Raw genomic sequence first — 19,859 nt, forward strand, 5'->3', positions numbered from 1 at the left:
AGAAATGCTTCTTATTACTTGAATCTCCTTAAATATGCTGGACTGTGTTAAGGCAAAAATAACAACAATATGTTATAGAATAAAAACATATGTAAAAGTCACATATATGACAAAACTAATTTAAATTCCACAAGGCAAGAAATGGAATTATACAGCTGAAATATTTTTATGCTATGCAGGTATAATATCACTAGAAGGAAGACTATTTTAAGGTAAGCAATTCTAAAGATAAACTAAACCACCACCAAAGTAATAGGACAAAGAGTCATAGCTAATAAGACATAAAAGGGATGAAATAGAATCATAAACAAATATTCAATTATTGCAAACAAAGGCAGAAAAAGAGGAAAGGGGAACAAAAAGCATATAGGCCAAATGAAAATAAATAGCACAATAGTAGAGTTATACCCAACCATATCAATAATCACATAAATAGAAATAGTTTGAACATCCCAATTAAAAGTCAGAGACTGTTAGTTGGATAAAAAGCTACACAAAGCTATATGCCACCTACAAAAAACCCGTTTTAACTCTAATGACACAAACAGGTTAGAAGTAAAAGGATGGATAAAGTATACACCATGTTAAAGGTGGTCATTATCAAATATAAAGAGACTTATTTCATAATAATAAAGGGGTCAACTAATTAGGAGGAAATAGCAAGTATAAACATTTATGCAGTCAATTAAAAAGTCTCCAAATACAGAAAGCAAGGATTAATACAATTGCAAAAAAATATATATACATCCATGTAAAGACCTATACACAAATGTTCATAGCAGTTTTATTTTTCGTAGCCAAGAACTAGGAAGAGCCCAAATGTTCATCAGCTGATGAATAAACAAATTGTGATATATCCGTACAGTGGGAACTATCATGACCTGCAGGAACATGGGTGAATCTCAAAATAATTATTCTGAGTGAAAGAAACCAGACAAGGAAGAGGACCTGCTGTGGGGTTCCATTTATGTAAGATTCTGGAAAAACCAACCAATCTATAGCGACAGAAAACAGAGAAGTGGCCATCTAGGTGCTGAGAAGATGGGGAGGGGAAATGAAGACTGGCAGATGGGAGAGAATACAAAGAGACACCAGAAAACTTGAAAGTAATGCATTTGTTTCTTATCTTGATGGTTGTGATGATTTCACAGATGCACACATATGTTAAAAAAAATCAACAGTTTAAATATATATGTATATATATACTGTCTGTCACATGCCAATTAAATACTGTGATTGAAATTCACTGTTGATGGGGCTAAAATTAGTTGCCATAAATGGCTATTTTTATGGTCTCTGTTGACATGACCTAAAAATAATATGAACATGTGTAGTAGTTTTTGCATGGTTCCTGTTTCCTTTCAGTCTTACATAGTCCTGTGAATGAATCTGATTTTTTTCATTTACTCTAAAATAGAAGTAACTCTTATTTTAAATTTATTTTAAATAAGGTGAATGTTCTAGAGCAGTGGTATCCAATATAATAGCCACTAGCCACATCTGGCTATTTACATTTAAATTTAAGTTTTAAGAAAATTTAAAAATTGGTCCTCAGTCACATCATTTAAATACTTAATGACCAGCTGTGGTTGGTGCAGCTCTGCAACATTTCTATCATCTCAGAAAGTTACATTGTACAGTAGGTGCATGCAATGAAAAGTACAAGAAATATGGCTGCTAGTTTGAACTCTGCCTTGAGAATGAATAGGTCTTGTGTACATCAATTTATGCAAGCTACCCTATTTTTTTCTTTAGTCAACTAATAGAATTGATCTTTTGTAAGGTGCCTTTCTATTCCCAGCATCCAGGATTGATTCTATGAGATCAGTGGGTGTTATTGGGAAAATATCTGTGGGTAGTTTGGGACACCAACACGTGTCTCTCACTCTATATTTTTGTGAACACGTACCACTTCTTTCCTACAGTTTCTTTTTAACATCTGCAGGGTTGGTGGGTAAATAGCTTCACTGTACCTTCCTTGCTCATCTAAACCAGGACCCATCTTTGAGATAGAGTATTTTGAAGAGTAGAGACAATGTGAGTGGGTAAATGACAACTGAGACAAACCCATGCTAAGAGTTAGTGAGGAATTGAATCATCTTTCCCCTCAAGTTTACTCTCTCCTTTTCTCCACTAGGCTCTCCTACTATCACTCCCTTACTTTCTTCCTTAGCAACCTGACTTTGACCAAGGCAATTCCTATTCAGCTTCAGTACCTAGCTCAATTATCATCTCCTCCAGTTCATAGGACTTTACTGATGCTCTAGACTAAGTCAGGTTTGCTCTGTTACTTCTTTTTAAAACAGTCACCGCAGTTCTGGTTAAATAAAGTGTGCTTAACTGTCTTACATAGGTTGTTAGGTTGAAGAGGGCAGTGATGTTATTTACCTTGAAACTCTATCCCTGAAGTCTGGCCCAGTGCCTGGTACACAGTGAGTATGTAATGTAGGTAATATATTTGTGTTGACTATCTGAAAATCAGAACTTTTATTCCACTGGATACAATGAAACACTCCTAGAGAGAACCACTAGGGTTGAAAGTCATCATAATATGCTTCTACAAATTTTTTGATATTTAAAATAGCTCTCCAAGCTCTCTCTTCTGGGTTCTCATGACCCACTGTCAAATATCTCTATCATAGCACTTACTGCCCCGTACTGTAAATTGTTTGGCTAAAGTCCAGGGATGTGAGTTTCTCAAAGGTTACTGATCATATCATTTTTTGCAATCCCTTAGTTATGAAGTGTAAGGTACATTATAATCTCAATAAATGTTAGTTCATAACATTCATGAAATATGATGTGATTTGCCATTTCCAGCTTGAAAAGAAAAGCTCAGGAGAATTCACAAAATCTCTGTGGTGCACTTGACTTCAGAGACTAACCAAAGAACTTGATTTCAGGAGCAAACCGAACCAGAAATACTCAGTTTTCCACACAATTTTAGAGGTTGGCCAAAGGTGCCAGAGATAGGTCAATTTCAGAAATTTACACTATTAAATTAAGTATCCAAAAAGGAATTTATGTGCCCCAGGGAACATATAAAGCCATGGGTTAAACATGGATTCTTCATGAAACATCATTCATTTTCAAAGAGTTTTCAGGGGAAAGTTAAACTTTTGCCCTTAGCCCAATGACTTATTTTTTGATGTGTGGTAATCTCTTCAGTTTTATTTTTAAACACCCTAAGTCATGTTATTAAATTTTGAAACTTAATCATATGATATTTTTTATTCATTCATCTAGAGGTGAACTATTGAAGATGAACACCACAGTGCAAAGATCTTTCATTAAATAAAATTAGTTCTAAAATCTTGATGAATTAGATGGGCCTCTAGGTCTTGAATTATGGGTAAAATTTGGACTGATAGTCTTGATACGTTTTAGAAATATCCCTTAATTACAAAACATATTTGGCACTCTTGTACTTTCTTACATTAGAATTGATATCATAGTTTTAATTGTGTAAACCTGATCTTCCAAATTATTTGTAAACTCTTTAAATGCCAGTCTCATGACATCTCTTCTCTGACACTTCTTATGGTACTTAACACAGGCAGAGCAAAGAGGAGGCATTTAGTCAATTACTTTTAAACAGTATAAAGCACCTACCTTCCATCCATATCAGGGTCCATTAGAACCTTCCCTGGAGCCTAAATTATATCTTTAAATGTCTAAACCATGAGAGGTTAATATTCTAGAAAGACAGAATGTATGGGGTGGCCCTATATTTGGAGACAGTTGGTTAATTTTGAACCAGGAAGAGATTCTGACATTTTTGTCCACCAAACCAAACATTTGACCATCCCCTCTAATAATTCACTAAATATGTTAATAACACCAAGTTCAAAGATTAGCAATCCACTGATCTATTGAATATTTTTGGAGTGCCTATCATGTGCCAGGCATTATAGGGACACTGGGTGTTCAAAGAAGAAATTTATATCAGCCGCCAAAAGAAAGTGATAGTTAGCAGGAAACTGGGAAGTGGTAGTAAGACAAATAAAATGATAATTCTAATTTCCTAGGGTTTTTGTGAGGACTACATTAGATAATTATGTAAAAATTACCACAGTGACTAGCACATTATATGTATTTCACATCTGGTACCAGCCATTACCATGAACTAATTGGGCCAGGCTGGAAAATCATTTTTCGTTCTACATTTTTGTGACTCAGTATCACAGATTGGTATGTAGCTGGAGAGTTCCCCAGAGTTCAGCTTGCATTTTCATCTTTATTTTTACCTCTCTTGGGATAAAAATACCTTCTCTGCTCAGTTAAGCCCATTTGTTAGATTCTGAATCATTATGCAATCTCACATCCAACACTTATCCTTAAGGAAACAAATAGGATTCACATAAGCAACATCTCCATTTAAAGCCTTGTCTCCACTTAGCCATTTTGAAAAGTTGTGTGTGGAGGGAATGGACAGTGCCGGGGGATCAGTGAAGATTGATTAGAGAAGTGACTCTAAGTAGGTGAGGTCAGTCCTGGGGAACTGCACAGCAAAAACCCTTAGGCTCTGTTACCATCCAAAGTCACAAGGTTCTTGATGCATGCCAGGAAAGACTTGCATGTATCTGCTAGTCTGGGAACAGCATGGGTTGCATTCTGCTCTTCCCTTTGAGAATGAGTCTTTTAAAAAAGTTTGTACCTTCCGGGATGCCTGGGGGGCTCAGTCAGTTAAGCGTCTGCCTTCAGCTTACGTCATGATCCCAGATTCCTGGGATCGAGCCCCACTTTGGGCTCTCTGCTCAGCAGGGGTGGGGGGCGGGGCAGCTTCTCCCTTTCTCTCTGCCTGTCGCTCCCCTTGTTTGTGCTCTCTCTTTGTCAAATAAATAAATAAAATCTTAAAAAAAATTAAAATAGAAAGTTTGTACTTCTGACTAAACATACTTTAAACTGATTGCCTACTCTGTTGATGTCCAGTGCTTCCATTCCCATGGCAGAATAAAGAATAAGGAAGGATAGCAGAACACATGAGCTTTGGCTCTGGCATCACATTAGCTGAGTTATCTCGAACGAGTCTTTTGTCTTCTATGAATCTTTGTTCCTTGAGGTATCAGTGGGTCTCACCCTTCCTCTCCTTTCCACAGAGAAACCCTCTTAACCCACACTCTTAAGCCATGCAGTCATCTAGAAAAGGAACATTGACCAGCATTCTCAGGCATTAAATATACACCTAGATTTATATAATATTAAACCTCACTTAGAAACATAAGTCATTGCCTTAAAATTTTAAGGGCACTGTACTTTTATTAGTAGCCTTTCTGTTTTACACATAAAGATGTATATAGTCAGGCTGGCTTCAGTTTGGTAAGTACTGGCTATAAGGTATGATTTAAAAGCAGACCTTGGCCAACATGATATTGAAAGACAAGAACAAAATTGAAGGACTGACACTGTGCAACACCAAAAAGTCAAAACACCCAACTGGGTTAAAATATTTGCAAAAGACGTATCTGAGGGGCGCCTGGGTGGCTCAGCCGTTGAGCGTCTGCCTTCGGCTCAGGTCATCATCTCAGGGTCCTGGGATTGAGCCCCACATCGGGCTCCCTGCTTGGTGGGAAGCCTGCTTCTCCCTCTCCCACTCCCCCTGCTTGTGTTCCCTCTCTCGCTGTGTCTCTCTCTGTCAAATAAATAAATAAAATCTTTAAAAAAAAAAAAGATGTATCTGATAAAGGATAATATATATATTATCCAATATAAGTGCATATTATCCAATGCAATATATATTACCCAATATATATTTATATTGGGTAATATATACAAAAACTAAAAACTTAGTAATAAGAAAACAAACAATCCTATTAAAAAATAGACCAAAGACATTAACAAACACTTTATCAAAGAAGATATACAATTGGCAAATGAGCATATAAAAAGATGGTCCACATCATTTGTCACCAGGCAAATGCAAATGAAAACAACAATGAGATACCACTACGCATCTACTAAAATCGTCAAAAATCCAGAATACTAACACCACCAAATACTGGCAAGAATGTGATGCAACAGGGACTCTCACTTTTTGCTGTTGGGAATGAAAAATGGACAGCCACTTTGGTAGTTTCTTCTTTTTTATTAAGATTTTATTTATTTATTTATTTGAGAGAGACAGAGAGAGCACAATTGGGTGGGAGGGGCAGAGGGAGGGGAAGAAGCAGACTCCCCACTCAGCAAGGAGCTCGATGTGGGACTCAATCCCAGGACCCTGAGACCATTACCTGAGCCGAAGGCAGCCTCTTCACCAATTGAGCCACCCAGACACCCCCAGTATGATAGCTTCTTACAGAACTAAGCATACTCTTACCATTTGATCTAGCAATCATGATCCTTAGTATTTACCTCCAAAAGTTGAAAACTGATGTTCACATAAAACCTGCACACAGATGTTTATAGCACCTTTAGTCCTAATAGCCAAAACTTGGAGGCCACCAAGATGTCCTTCAGTAAGGCAAATGGAGAAATAAAAATAAGCTGTGGTATGTTCAGACAATGGAATATTATTTGGTGCTGAAAGGAAATGAGCTATCAGCCATGAAAAAGCATAGAGAAACCTCAAGTGCATATTGCTAAGTAAAAGAAGCCAACCTGAAAAGCCTACATACTGTGTGAATCCAACTATATGACATTCTGGAAAAGGTAAAACCATTGAGACGGTAAAAAGTTCAGTGTTTGACAGAGATTGTCAGGGAGGGAGAAATGAATAAATAGCGCACAGAGGAATTTTAGGGCAGTGAAACTACCCTGCGTGATACTATAATGGTGGATACATGTCATTATACTTTTATCCAAACCTGTACAATGTACAAACAGCAAGATAAACCCTAATGTAAATGATGGTCTTTGGGTGATGTATGAATGTATCAATTGTAACATATATCCCACTGTGGTGAGGGATGTTAATAATGGGAGAGGCTATGCATGTGTGGGGGCAGGGAGTATATGGGAAATCTCTGTATCTTTCTGCTCAATATTGTTGTGAACCTACATCTGCTCTAAAAATATAAAGTATATTTAAAACAAACAAACAAATAAACAAAAACAGACCCTGGAGCATGGGTCCCATCAGCCCTGTCATTGCTGTATGACTTTTCTACAGGGCTTAGCCCTCCCTACCAAGGACTTCATAATAAAAATACTATTGAGAATGATAACACATTAAGATTAATATCAGGAGTTAATTTTTATTATAATCTGTCCAAGTGTGGATTACCTTGAGTCAGCAGAAAGAACAAATGAGGATAAAAGGCTCTGTTTTTGAGAGGAGACCTGGGTTGGGCACTACAATTTGGATGGCCCTATATTAGTCAGGGTTTTCTAGAGAAACAGAATCAATGGGATTGGCTCATTTTAAGGAATTGGCTTATGTTAATTGTGGAAGCTCAGTGAGTCTAGAATCTAATGGAGGAGGCTGTCTGGCTGAACACTCAAGAAAAGTTGCAGTTTGAGTACAAAGGCAGTCTTCTGTAGAAACAGGAAGTCAGTGTTGCAGACAAAGTCCAAAGGTAGTCTGCTACAGAATTTCCCCTTGCTCAGGGTTGAGCAGGCCTTCAACTGATTAGACGAGACCCACCCACATCATGGAGGGCAATTTGCTTTACTCAAAGTCCATGGATTTAAATATAAATCCAATATAAAAATGCCCTCAGAGAACCATCCAAAATAATATTTGACCAGATATCTGGGCACTGTCACCCAACTTGACACATATGATTAACCATCACAGGTCCAAATAACAGGTCATAATTGCAGAATTTGGTGAAATCATCAATAATGGAATTGTCAAAGAGATAGCATGGGCAATATATACTTTGAGGTTTTGTTAAATGCCAGGGATATTCAAGGAAATAGGGTCTCTACAAGAATAGAGAAAGAATATGAAAAAAAGATTTTTACCCAAAAATTATGTGGACCTATTTCTCTTGAGAGAAATGATATCAGTATCATTAGAAATAAAGCATTTTTCAATAGCTGAATATGAAATTTTAGCATGCATGACCAGACATGGCTACTACCTTCCTTCTCTTCCTAGTCAATGCGTTCTTAGAAATGAATACATTGGGAGCTAATAGGCAGATGAATAGCAATAAAACAATAAATAAAATAAGTTAAACAACTTCTCCCTTTATTCCTTTGTATTTTTAAAATGTGGGGTAACGGGCGCCTGGGTGGCTCAGATGGTTAAGCGTCTGCCTTCGGCTCAGGTCATGATCTCAGGGTCCTGGGATCGAGTCCCGCATCGGGCTCCCTGCTCCTTGGGAGCCTGCTTCTCCCTTTGCCTTTCTCTCTCGCTCTGTCTCTCATGAATAAAAAAAAAAAAATCTTTAAAAAAATAAATAAAATAAATAAAAAAAATAAAATGTGGGGTAATTGGGTGATGGACATGGGGGAGGGTATGTGTTATAATGAGCACTGGGTATTATATAAAACTGATGAATCACAGACCTGTACCCCTGAAACAAATAATACATCATATGTTAATTTTTATGTTAAATCCAAAAAAATAAAATGTTTCATATTTATCTGTACTTCTCCCAGACCTTTATATTGCTGACTCTTTTGTATCATTCCTGTCTCAGATTAAATGTCATTCCTCAGAGAAATCTTTTTGCTCCCCAATAAAAAGGTGCACATGATGCTCTTTTGTTTATATCACAGCAAATATTACTGATTCATGCAACGCATCCCACAGTCTCACCCATAGAGATGTTAGCTCTACGAGGACAGTAGGTATCTCTTGTGTGTGTCCTTCACTGATATACATTCAGGGTCTGAAATAATATCTGGAACATGGTAAACATACAACATTCAGGGAAAGCATAGAAATTTGAAGTTTGAAGTCTAGTGAGATGTTTACAGGCCACTTTGTGTAAAGATTTATTCTCTAAATTGGTCAATAGATTTAGAAATACCTTTGTGAAAAAACAAAAAGTTGTGCCTTTGAAAAAATTACCTCCAGCCAGTCAACTGCAGATTACATAGCATCAATCTATGAAAATAAAGGCTAATTCTCAACCCTTCTTCTAGAGGGGAAATGATAGAAGTCCAGAAAGGCTAAGTAATTCCTATAGGTTGATTTGATGTAAGATAACTTTAAAACTTCAGAGCAATCAGCAATAAAAAGAATTATCCTGCTATATAGGACATACAGCTAAATTGTTTTTAGAATAGCTTTTTCAAACCAGGTTCTGCATAATGGTATCCCATTCTCAGATTCTTAATGCAGTATCAAAACAAAGTTCTGAGAACAAGGATTTTTTTTTTTTAAAGATTTTATTTATTTATTTGAGAGAGAGAGAATGAGAGACAGAGAGCATGAGAGGGAGGAGGGTCAGAGGGAGAAGCAGACTCCCTGCCGAGCAGGGAGCCCGATGCGGGACTCAATCCAGGGACTCCAGGATCATGATCTGAGCCGAAGGCAGTCGCTTACCCAACTGAGCCACCCAGGCGCCCGAGAACAAGGATTTTTAAATATGTCTTAAAAGCCTCTTCTATTTAAACCTGCTATACCTTTTGCCTTCCTTTTTTTAGGTAGTGTCTACTAAACCTCATGTATAATAATACATAATTTATTCAACCCCTTTCTCAACTCTTAGGTAGTTTACCCATAAAGAAAAAATAAAGTAATATCACTTGACTTTTTTAGGCAATGGAATCAAATGAAATTGTAAGTGAAAGGTTTTTAGAAGTATGAAGCCTTTCGAAAATAATATAGTGTATGGGAAAGGAGGCAGTGTGAATCCAAAGAAAATATGAAATAGAGGCCAGAGTCAGGATTTGGTTGGCCTTCAATATTACTGAACACAAAGCCCTGAAATACGAGGCAAAATTCTCAGAAAGATTCCAATTCTTTAGGTCATTTTGGAATGCTCTGCATTGACAGAAGATACGATCTGCATTTAAGGAAACTCCAATCTAATTTCAGAGTCAGTCTGCATATTTCCGGAGACAAATGGAGAAACTGTTTTTTGCCCCAAGGAAGGCCATAACAATTTTAATGTATCAAATTCCTAAAAGAATTTCAAGTTATAAAAGCCACTCATATGGGAATAAGGCTTCTTTTTTTAAAGATTTTATTTATTTATTTTCTGGAGAGAGAGAGAGAGCATAAGCAGGGGGAGCATCAGGCAGAGCAGGCAGAGGGAGAAACAGGCTCCCCACTGAGCAGGGAGCCCGACGCGGGACTCGATGACCCTGGGATCATGACCTGAGCCGAAGGCAGACGCTTAACCGACTGAGCCACCCAGGCACCCTGGGAATAAGGTTTTGAAATTACTTAATATGAAGAATGTTTGAGGATAATAGAGAATTCAACTTTAAGAAGACTTACAGAGTTTTTGATAATTTTCTTCAAATATATAGAAGAGTGATTAGATTTATTCTGAATGTACCTGGTGGTCAGAGAGCAGCCAGATGTAGGAACAATGTCGAGCTTAATGGAAGAAAGAAAATTTTAATAAATGGAGCTGCAGGTGGATGTCTCAATATATTGTATTGTTCATCCCTAGAATGTTTAAAATAGACCAAGTATGAATGTGATCAATACTGCAGCAGATCAATCCCCAGGTGAGTAGATGAGCCAAATAAACGCCATGGTTCCTTCTAAAGTTGAAGTTTCATGAGTTTGAATGAGATTTTTCTCTACTCAAGACAACTCTTTGAGCTAGATGCTAGCTCCATGATTTTTATGTAGAGAATAGTTTGGGAGCTCCTCACATTCCATCCCAATCAAAGTCTTAACATTCTCATTAGTTCTAAAAAATAAAAACCTGCCTGATGTATTGCAAGATAAATAATCCATCCTTCTAATTTGATCAATACACTCAGGAGTGATCATTCATCATTTCCAAAGATACCTTATTCCATTATTGGATTATTGCAATTGTCAGACATTGTTTTTCTTCCTTTTATGAATTTGGGCAAGTGAGTCCACTTCCCTCAGGCTTAGGTATTTTGTCTATAAATGAGGTGTTTAGGTTACAGTTTCTGAGTGTCCGGTGAGTCTATTCACCATCAAAGGCTGGCCAACTATTTAAAGAAAACTGCCATGGGTCATTCAGACATCTCTGGTTAGGAATCCCTCTGACTGTCAGTGTATGAACACACAAGTACATATGTCTCATTAGGTTATAATCAGATCTTGTTTTTAACCAAAAACTGCATTACCCAGCTTGATCACGCATCTTATTCACTAAATTTGGCTCCGAATGACTTTTAGCTATTTCCAAAAACTGAATCCATCTGTAAGGGATGAAGATTTACCACTATTGAGGTCTTTAAAAAAAGTGCTACAGGCTTTGAAGAAAATTCCAAAAGAAGAGTTCAAACAGCTTCTGAGCTATAGCAGCATCATTAAAATAACTGTATAATTGCCCAAGGGACAATAATCATTTCAAGGTGTAAGTTCTGATTTGATAAAAAAAAAATAGTGACATAGCCTATTTCATTCACAAAAACACTAAGTGACAATATGAAGCAGCGTGTAAGAAAGATGGAACATAATAAGCCTTACAGAGGTTCACAGAAGGAGGGTGATCACTTTATACCAAATAGTCAAGAAGGTTAAGTTGAAAAGATAAAACGTGTTCTACTTTGAAGAGTAGACAGATTATTAGCATCTATTATTATCTGAATAAAAATATATATTTTACTTTATCAGAAGGAATTAGTTGGCAACACGAGTTAGCTTTCACTCAGAAAAATGAATTCTGAGAGAGTAGAGGAAAAGACAGTTAATCTTTGCCTTGGTAGAGGTCTGCAAGGGCCAACATCAGGGGTCACACTGAGAGTGGAAGTGGGTTGAGTACCAAAGGGATGTCCTCACTCTCTCCACCTCCCTGCAAACATATCCAATTCTTTTGCCTCTGAAGGCCAGCATTTTCCTAAAGTAAAATCTCACCCGCCACTAACCACCACCCCCGAGGGTGCCCATAAACATCAATAAGAAACCGAAGCAAGGTCGATCTGCACTTTCGGGGAGGCAAGAAAGGACTCCAAAGACCCAGAGACATGTTCGTCTACCATAAATAGCTTTTTGGTTCTTAATCCCTGTTTACCTACCCAAATTTACAGTTTTTGTTTTGTTTTTTCCTAGAAAGATGTTACAGAAAGGAGTCTCAATTCTGACTTTTATAACCACTCCAGAAGAATGGCTGTCAAGTGACAAGATTATCAGGACATTTAAAAATATAGAAATGGGTTCACAAAAGGAGACTGGAGGTGATGAAAATGATCTCTCCTCACTTAGAAGTGTCACTTGAGTGAAATCTACGTGCTCTTTCTATGTCTCAAAGAGAGCAGGGATGGGGAATGTCAGTAAACCAGTGTGTCACATGCAAGCAAATCTCTAAGTGTTCTAAAGGTCATTTGCAATCCACATGGCTTGGCATTTGCCTTCCAGAACAGTAAAAGGAATAATTTAATTAACTCTTTCAAAGAAACATAATCAGACTTAATTGGAATTTATGATGATCAAAATGTTTGAGCCTAGGACCTGGATAACTGGAAAATAAATGATACAAAAAATATTTGATAGTTAGTGTCAGTAAATTAAGGTTGAGAAGTACTTGAAAAGGAAATCAGAATTTAATGTACAAGAGTTTGCACTTGATAAGAATTCAGTTTAGCACTTCGGCAGTTTTTTCTTGGCCCCCTTGCCCAAATTCCTTATCTGTAAAAATACATCAAAAATGAGTCAGTAACAAAGCTTGCCTCTGAAACAGGAGACTTGATGACAAATAACTGCCCAACTGTCATTGTTTAAGCTGTAGTTTACTTATGAGCAATTGAATATCATTATTTCAGCCAAATTATGTTTTACTGCAGTGAGAAGCCAAAAAAAAAAAAAAAAGATTTTAAACTGTTTTTTCTGCATTTCAGATTTCAGTGATATGGAAAAACACTGGACTCTCAAGAAAACAGGAATGTCTTTTTAGCCAAGATGAAAAATCCAGAAATGGTAACCAGAAAGTTTTGTTGACCTAAAAGAAAAAAAAAAATAGCATTTTAGCCAGATCTTTATCAACCAAATAGTTACTTAGAGTAGAAAGTAAACGATGGATATTTCTAAAAGTTATGTGTATGTGGCAGAAGAATGCAAGGAATATTATATCTTTTAGAAAACATGTCTTGGTAAATGACTAAAGAATATCATTAATAATAATAAAACCACTATAAATCAAGTGAGGTAATATGCTAAATTATTTGCACCAATTATCTTGTTTAAATTATCATGTTAAAAATACTGTGAGGTGTTTTCACAGATGAGAAAACTGAGTCTCAAAAAGATAAGTAATTTGCTGAGGTTACCCAGCTACTGAGGAGTTATACTGACTTTATAATAAGTTACAGTACATTTCAAAATGCCTTGGAATAAAACAGTGAATGTGTTATTTCATGAACGTGAGCAGTCCAATGGCAGATGTACCCTCAGTTTGGTAAAGATGTCACTGGGATTCAGTCTGTTCTCTCCAACCCTTGATCACTTTGCTTCTCTGTGGTTTTCATTCTCAGGCAATATTCCTACATGAGAGCCAAGAAAGTAAGTCACTAGCATCCTAGGTTATAGCCGTGGAGGGTAGACATGACATAACTCTCAGAGATGCAAAGAAATAAAAGTATGCTGCATGTATAACTACTCTAGTTTTGTTCTGGAGTTCTGAAGATGGCACTTCCTCCCACCCTACACACACCTATTAAAAATAATAGTCTCTAGCCAACGATATTATAATAGTGTTGTGTGGTGACAGATGGTATAGCTACAGTCCTGGTAAGCATAGCATAATGTACAGAGATGCTGAATCACTATGTTGTACACCTGAAACTAATGTAACATTGTGTGTCAGCTGTACTCAAATAAAAAAATTAAGATTAAAACAAACAAACACAGTCTCTGCCACTTTACACCAGTCTATTTTAGAGTATTTCAAGATGTTTCAGAAAACACTCAATCAAATTTGAGATTCCAACATTTCTCTCGACTCAGAAACTGGACCATCTATTTTCTCTGACTCTAATGGTGACTGGATGTAGGGAAAGCTCACGAGTCCTTATGGAGATGGGTAGGGGTGGCTGGTTTGCATGCTATCTTCATTGGCCTTGGCAGAGATGTCCCTTGTCTGCTTGACCAAGGCTGTTGGCTCTGAATTCCTAGCTCCCTTCTGTCGCCCCCACCAAGGTTTACTCTACATTATGCACAGGCTGGGGGTATAAACATGTGCAGTCCCGGGCCAGCTCCCTTGTGCGACTTGTTCTTCCATTGCACTTGTGCTTGTTCCATGCAGTGCTACTTCAAGCACTGGGTGAATCTGTCTCTTCCACCAGTTGTAAATGGGAGGCAGGATGGAAGCCTTCCCTGTTTTGGATTTTTCCCTCAAATTTCATGATATTTTTAAAAGGGTTTCCTCCCTCCTTCAAATCTCATTTGAGGAGTAGAAGGCAAGGACAATGCACTTCTTATTTCCTGTCTTCTTCCTGGAATCTAAGGCTTTTCTCGTTCCCCTTGCTTCCTGAGATGAATTTCCTCTATGTCATGCCCTCTCCTTTCCAGGGGAATGGAATATGTAAATGAAGCAAAGAATGAAACCACATTAGGAAAAAAGGAAAATACATCATCAACACTGTAGTGAAGAAGATTCCTCTCTCTTGATGGCTTTAGTAAAGTCAGGAGCATGACTCATGGTGATCCCATGTGGGTTCTATGCCCATTCTGAACCCATCATTGTGGAAAGGAAATGGAACACCCTAATTGGCCAAGCCTGAGTCAAATGTTAATGTGATAGAAGTAGTTAAGGATGAGATAGAGTGGGTTAGCTTCATCCAAACTGAACAGAATTTCAGAGAAGAGAGTTTAGAAAGAACAAAGAGATTTATTATAAGCGACATATAATTATGCTTAGTGTGCATTGTGGATACAGTGGAATGACTAATTTTGCAATTGGTTTAATTTCCTTCTACATATTTGGAAAACCCAAGGTATAGAAATAAATAAACCAAGATACCTTTATCCCTCCCTCTCTCAGTCTCTCTCTCATCTATCTATCCCTTTATTTATCCCAGCAACTTAGCCTCTACTATCCTAAGGAAATACAGTCCTCAGACTAAAAACAAAGCCAAAAATAAAAGGTCATCCAATACTTCTGAGTATCCAAGATCTCAGATTCTAGTGATTGGTTATTTAAGCAATTCCAATAGATTTCCCTATATGAGATTTTGTTTTTCAATTTATACCTTAACTTTTCAGTCTAATTCCAGGTAAGCTATCCTCCCCACATGACAGATCTCTAACATGTATGTGTACATGACAGGCTACTCTTCTGTGTTCAAAGCCTCATAATCAAGGAACAAGTTAGAACATCTGCCCTAGTGACATTCTACCCTGAATTCTGGCAATAGCTTCAAATTATGGTTTTTGTTTTGTTTTATTTTTGCACTTAAACTCTCTCCTGCAGTACCTTATGAACACTCAATTATATGCAGTCTTTCTACTGTCCTCAAGATGAAAGCCAAAACCCTGAGTCTAGCACGTAAGTTCACCATTGGAACTTGACATACATTTCATATGGATTTTTTTTTTTTTAAACTAACCGCTCCATACACTAATAGTTCTAAAAATTTAGGAAGGTTAACATTTGAGGATTTTGCTAAAAAATTGAGAATTCTAGGCTTTACCAGCTCCAGATTCTGATTCAAGAGGTTTGGTATAGGGTCCCCAAATCTGTATCTTAATTTATTCACCCCCGAATCTATATTTTATTTTATTTTTTAAGATTTTATTTATTTATTCATGAGAGACAGAGCGAGAGAGAAAGGCAGAGGGAGAAGCAGGCTCCCCCCGAGCAGGGAGCCCGATGTGGGACTCGATCCCAGGACCCTTAGATCATGACCTGAGCCGAAGGCAGATGTTTAACCATCTGAGCCACCCAGGCACCCCAAAATCTATATTTTAAATGAGCATTTTTTTTTAGTCAAGATATGCTAGTTTCCACTGCAATAACAAGGAAACCTGGAATCAAATTGATTCAACATAGGTCAGTTGGAGACTCTTCTCCAGGACCAAGGCAGAAATGTTACCATTCACCTCAACTGAGGAAAAGAGAATGTGTTGAACTATGCTTACTAGCCCTTAAAACTTCCACCTGAAAGTGTTTTTACTTTTCCCACAAGTTTTGTGGGAACATTTAACCTCAAGATGATAGGGAACTGTTTGGTGAATGTTATTTATGCAGCTATTCTGAGGACTTTGTTTTGAGACACAGGTACCATATTATTTATTCTGAGCTACCTTGTCCATTAAATTTCAAAATCTGTTTTTAGTTTTCTTCAGTACATTTGAATACCCATTGCTCATGCTGAATTTGTCTTCCCTGTTTCTAGGTGCAGTAGGAATTCTAACTATAAGTTTATCTTTGGCAACTAAGAAGTCAAAGACATTTTTTGCTCAATAATTTATTTGCTTTTTATTATATTTTTTAATACTCAACTTGTCCAAATTCATTAATATATGAGTTGTAATGAGCTTAAATGAGCATTTTTACCTATACCATACCTATAGTGACAGAAGAAGATAAAAGATATTTCTGGGCAGAGAAGAACTGACAAGTGACCTTCCTGTCCTGAGCCTGAGTTGTCACAGAGCAATACCTGGGACTCTTCCACCTTACGGTCCCTATACCTATACCATAAAATATAATCTTATTTTTAAGAAAAAAAAAATCTTCTAGCAATCAAATCAGGGCAAAAGGGATATCAAGAAAATTAGCTCTATCTGCTCAGCAGAATGCAACTACTAATAGATTATTTTCTGAAATTTTCTTTATAAATCAGTTGTTTGAAAATCTTTTATATTTCTCCATCAGGATGATATTATAGTGATTGAGATTTCTGGGAGAGTATTCCAATGCCTAGTTAACCCATTAGGCTGTATGTTCAAAATGAAACAATGTAAAATGAAATTATATAATATAAAAGACAATACCTTTGCAATGCTAAAATGCAAACAATTTATAATAATAAATGTTTGTTATCTATATTTTAAGCTAATACAGAGGCAAACCTTTTTAGTAGAGTAGAATGAAAAAATAGGTAATGATTTTACAGATATTTTGAAGGGGACTTAGGAGTCTTTTCAAGGGTTTATATGTTATTGGCAGTGGTTCTTGATTATTTCTAATTGCCACTTCAAATCATGTGATGTCCTTGCCTTAAAACAGGTATGTCACTAACCACACTTTAAAATCTCAAACAATGATTATCCTATGTTTGAATCATGATTGCAAGAATGAAGATGAGAATAAAAAAGTTAATGAGGATGAAAATAAGGAGAGTGAGAAAATATACCATGCTAAGTGGGAAAGAGTTTTAACAGATGAAGGAGAAAACAATAAAATGGAAGTGGAAGTGTTCTATCATGAAACTTTGTCTGAGAGGGAATACCTGAGCTGTTATTGGTAAACGGAAGAGGAGAAAGGGAGCATGATCCATCTGAGAGAAGAATAAAGTTGGTTGTGGTATAGAAACATTGGAGTCAGACAACTTAGAGCAGGAGAAAACGGGAGAGTAGAATTGCTTGATGTTTAATGTTAATGAGTCTGAGTGGGACTTGAGCTCATATGATGATGTATTGGGTGGGAAGGAGACAGAGGAATGAGCTGAGAAGGTACATAGAAGATCTTTTCTTTAGTGTCTGAGAATGACACAGGGTAAGCGTCATCTCTGCACTGAAGCTTCTGGAAGTTGAGGCAGGAGTTCCCACAGCCCACATCCTGTTTATGAGCCTAGTATGGCATCTGTATCTGCATTTCATTTGTCCATCAGTGAGGTCTGGTAGCCTTCTGGGTGGTTAAATTAGCTGGTCTTCATCGCATTATGCCTCTACCTTCTAACTCCCTCCTGCTTTACCCCAATCCCGTCTTCAGGCTCAATCCTGGGAATTTCCCCAGAGTAGATCACAAATTAAATTGGAACTAGGAGTATTAACAAACACAAAGCCAGGGAAAACTGGATTTGCAACAATCCCAGGAAAACAGTGACTTGATTCAAATGAACCAAGTGGGTATTGAGTGCCTCCTTATGGATCAGACACTATACTATGAAATTTCACATATATAATTTCTATTTAGCACTTAATCAGTGTTTTGGCAATCATATACTCAGCAACCATATACAGGTGCTGGAGGGCTAACTGGCATAGTTTCAGGTTCAAGTCAGAGGAGGCAGAAACTGGAGCAAGATCATGACAGCTGGCGACCACAGGAGATGTAGGCCTGTGGGCGAATTCTGAGATCTGAAAGTGTGCCTTTTGAGTCCCTGTCTTTTCCCACTCCTCCTACCTTGGATACCCCTCAAGGAACCATTGCATATCAAAATTGGCTCTTAGAGGCTTCGTCACATTGACATGTGAGTGAAACCCCCTTTAGGTGCCAGCAGTCTAAGAAGGCCAAGCAATTTCTTTTGAATGGAAGCCTTGGGATAAATAAACCCATTCACTTATGCATTATTCAGTCATGTATTGAATACCTTCTACATGCCAAACACTCAGTTAGGCTTTCTTGTTACCTGTCAATAGAAGCTATAAATGGCACACTGGAATTCCAGATATTAGTTTAGAAACATAAATTTGAAGGATGGAGAAACCAAAGCCTTCAGTCTCCTCTAAAAATCAGATCACAATGCCCTATGTCCTTAATTTCCCCTTATCTTGATTACATGTCCAAGAACACTAGTAATTTAACAACATAATGGACAAGTCCAATGGACCAATGTAGGTTAACTATACCTGAAATGATGGGAAAAACAGCACAAACATAAACTCGGAAGGGAGAAGGTAAGAGCAGAGACACACAAATGACTTGACGAGTCAGTGCTGCAATTTGCTCATGCAAATGCAAGAAGAACATGTCCATGCAGATTAGAAGGAGCAAATCTAAGCTTCAAGGCTACAAGACAGGCCCAATAGAATAAATAGACCACGAAATCCAGTTTTATGCAAGGGTAAAAAATTCAAAGCATCAGTTTATATTTTTAAAAAGTGTTACCTATTTATCTAAATGAGAGACAATCATGTAACATTTTAAACAACACAATATCAAGATAGACCCCAATCCTTTTCCTGAAGCAGAGAGGTATGTGTCTATTCTCCTCTGTGATGGGACCGTAAGGTGGAAGAGTCCCAGGCATTGCTCTGTGACAACTCAGGCTCAGGACAGGAAGGTCACTTGTCAGTTCTTCTCTGCCCAGAAATATCTTTTATCTTCTTCTGTCACTAAAGTGTACCCCAAGACATTCATTCTTTTCCTATATCAGGACCCACCACTGTCACTTCCTTTGGAAACACACATATTTCTAGGAGGAGCAGCAAGCTATTAGAAGTCACTTCAAGGTTGTGGAATGAGGTTATCAGAGAGCTATCTTCCCGCATGGCAAGCTTACAACTTTATCATAAGCTAGGGAGCCAGGAAAGACCAGGCTTGACTGAGGCTCTGCTGTGAGGTCACTGTGCTCGCACGGGCTTCATGTGTGGATTAGGCTAATCACTAGTCCAGCAGTTCTCAAAGTGTGGCCCCAACACCAGCGGTGTCAGCATGACTACAGAATTTGGTAGAAATGCAAATCCTCAGTCCCCATCTCATGAATGCTGAATGAGAAACCCTGGGGTGTGAGCCCAACAGTATGGTTTCAACAAGCCCTCTAGGTGACTCGAATTCATGTTCAAGTTTAAGAAACTCTGACCTCCCTGGCAGTTCCACTGGGGGTCCACCCTACATTGTGGATTCAGGTAATCACCTAAGAGTGAATGAGTTTCTGATGCTTTCCTGAAATCTGATTTTGAGGTCACGGAGAAAGAGCTAGAA

Source organism: Mirounga leonina, unplaced genomic scaffold, assembly GCF_011800145.1.
Source record: "Mirounga leonina isolate KUSES-001 unplaced genomic scaffold, KU_Mleo_1.0 Mir_93, whole genome shotgun sequence".
NCBI lineage: Eukaryota > Metazoa > Chordata > Mammalia > Carnivora > Phocidae > Mirounga > Mirounga leonina.